Source organism: Panthera pardus, unplaced genomic scaffold (assembly GCF_024362965.1).
Source record: "Panthera pardus isolate Hobbes unplaced genomic scaffold, ASM2436296v1 HiC_scaffold_24, whole genome shotgun sequence".
In the NCBI taxonomy this organism is placed as follows: domain Eukaryota; kingdom Metazoa; phylum Chordata; class Mammalia; order Carnivora; family Felidae; genus Panthera; species Panthera pardus.
In genome coordinates, this window is record NW_026526810.1 from 79,069,705 (window position 1) to 79,072,884 (window position 3,180).

Genomic DNA, 3,180 nt, shown 5'->3' on the forward strand with positions numbered 1-3,180 from the left:
GCAATAATGAGTCAGTGATGACTATGACTTTTCAAGCCTTAGTAGCAAAGAGAATGAGAAAAATATGGAAGTCAGGAGGCATGCCTTGTTACAGGGAGAAATGTGTTGCTCTAATTTAAATTTATTGAATACTTGTAGAGAGGTATAGAAATAAGATGGGGATTTTGTTGGAGGACAGGAATGGACTTTTAGCTTCATACATGATAGCACAAGCCGTAAGACAAAGGAACAAAGGGCCTATCAATGTCCTCTAGCCAAAGACCATCAGGAACATAGTATGATTGAACAAACTGGCTTTATTACTTGTTTGCAAACAAGACCACACACGATAGGGGATGGCATGGCATTTCAGTAACTTATAAGATTGGGGCTCATGATAGATATTTTGGGGGAAGACTCAAGAAAGTACGACTTTGAATTGGCTACTGTCAGGATGTAAGGGTAATTCTGTCATTGGGTATCTCAAGAAATCTTATTTAGAAAGAGGGAAGACTAGAACAAAGCTAAAGCTATAATTTGTAAAGAAGCAACAGTTACTAGTATTAGCAAGCATGAGGATTGTTTGCTACCTTTGTGGTTTGCAGTGACTTTATTTTTATCTGTACTGGGACAAAATTACAAAGTGGTCTTTTTGTCTCTCCTATCATTAGAGTGTCCTTGTCTAAAGTTGGTGTTTAGTAAAAATAGTTTTTGTTTCACAGGAGAATACCTAGGCCTACCTGTGAATGCCAGGCCAACTCCTAAAAACACCATAGCCTAGCTGGGAGCGTCAAGCCATTTTCCAAATGTTAGGGGTTGTTTTTGTCTCTCAGATCAATGGACTTAGCCTTGGGAAACTACAGTGGAAGCTGGAACAGACACAAAGATATTTATAGAGATAGAGAAGCAGTCCTGGGGAAGTGGAGAGTGAGGAAAGGCTAGTGCCAGGAGGTCCTTGGTGGGAGCGTGGTCACTATGGCTAAGAATATTCAGAACTGTTTGAGACTCTGGGTGTGGGGGAATGAAGTAAAAACATCATTGAATCAAGGTGTCACTGATGCTCTTCAGGGCAGAAGGTTTTTGGGTGTTTGTTTGTTTGTTTGTTTGTTTGTTTGTTTCAAGACAAGGGGCCACAGATCAAATTGCAGGGCTATGGAGAAATAGATACTGTGGGTGAAGACCACTCATTTGAAAATTTTGGCAGTGAAAAGAGCAAGATAATATGAACCGAAAAATTTTGTGAAATCAAATTTTCCCACGAAAATAGAGATAACCATTACATGTTTGAAGCTGAGGAGAAGGAACCATTGGAAACAGCAACAGTGGAGATGGTAGTAAAGCAGTAAAAAACAAAAACAAAAACAAAAAAACAAGAGAAGGGTCTGAGACAAGAACTTCAGGACTCCTTGACATCCTGGACTAGTAGAAGAGAACATACTGGTACAGAAATAGACATGTTGAGTTGGGGTACAGGGTAGATGAAGGAATGGATGACAGGTAAAATGGGCTTTTTCTCTTTTTCTTTTTCAGGGAAGTTAGAAACTAAGATCATCAACAGGAGAAAGGGAGATGCAAAAGTCTGGAGGAGGTTTAAGTCATCTGCTAAGAAGTTGTTTAGTAAATCAACAAAAGATACTGGTTTCTATTAAGTCATCTCTTTTATTAAAGAAGAAAATACAACTGTTGCTGTATATTATTAATTTATGGAGGATTAGAAGCAAGAGCCCTTCTCTTCTCAAAAGCCGGGGTTGGGGTAGGGGGGATCGTCGCCATATTTTTACATAAGAGTGGTACAAACAAACTTTCTAGATTAAATATTACTTTACACATTTGTAAGTTTTATTTTGGCTTTTGAATACTGTATCGCCCGGAGGGGGGAAGAAATCTTGCTGTTTTCAAAAGCTAAAGAGAACATCAACCAGAGACAATAGCCATCCAGAAGGCTCAATTCCATAGTATCTAGAGCAAAGCAAATTAAGGTCTCCACTCGCAGTCACAGAAATGGACTCCCTGCTTTCCGCTGAATTCTGCGTATGTGTATCTAAATAACTAGCTGGCCTGCTCCTTCCTGGTATTAGCTGTGATTGAGAGATAACTCACCCGGCGGCGGTGGCGGCGGCAGTTTTTGTGCGCGCAGTAGCACATGCTCTTGTGAGCATCAAAAGGAGATGAAGCCTGATTAACCATTTTGAAATCTATCGGATGAGGAGAAGTCCTTACAAAACAACTTTTATACGCTTTAATTAAAAACGTGTTCCGGCAGCTCAGAGCTGAATGGGCTTCAGGGGGAGCAGGGCTGAGCCGGTTGCTATGACGACACCAAATCTTTTCACGCCTGGCCCTTCCCCAGCACACTCTGTCTAGCTCTGTCCAGCCATTAATTTGCCTCCATCCCATCTCTCACTGCCCCAATCCCTTGGTCTGGGAGGCTATGGAAGACCCAGTACCATCTACTTTTTCTGGTATGGCATCTCTCCCTCACTCCCTTTCCCTCATCATTTCATGCCTTATATTTCTCTGCCAATCTCTATTTTCTTGTTTCTCTTCAAAACAAGTTTACCCCCCGAGTTGAAAAAAAAATTTTTTTTAAATGGGAGAGGGGGGTCACAGCATAGTAATTACTGCTTATTACCCCTCATGATAAATCCAGTTTTAGGGATCTTGAGTAGAGTCAAGAAGGATCTCACTATGTTCTACCCTTTTTTTTTTTTTTCAGGCTTAAGACTGGCTACTACACCACTCTTTCTGATGCTGAAGATAAAAAGGACTATGTTTCACTCTGTTTTAAAGTTAATTTGTGCGTATTAAGATCTCAGGTTATTCCACAAACAACTGGTATTTGTATCAACTGGTAAAAATTGTAAGTGACCGTAAGACTTTGAAATACTCTGAAACATTGCAGACCTCACTTTATGTAAGAAGGCTCTTTGAACATTTTTAAAGTAGCACTTTTTATACAGAGACTTAAATAAAACCCAGTGCTATCACTTACTGTACCATAATGAAACAAAAATCGGGTGGAACTTGCCCATCACAGAACCTAACTTGAGAGAATCTGGTATCTTTACAATCTTGTAGTCAGTGCATTTATAGACTATAATATTATTAAACAACTTCTTAACGTTACTCTTTGAATCATCAGAAGCCTTACAACTTTCATCTTGATTACAATTCCAATTTTCCCTTTCACCTATTGTGTTT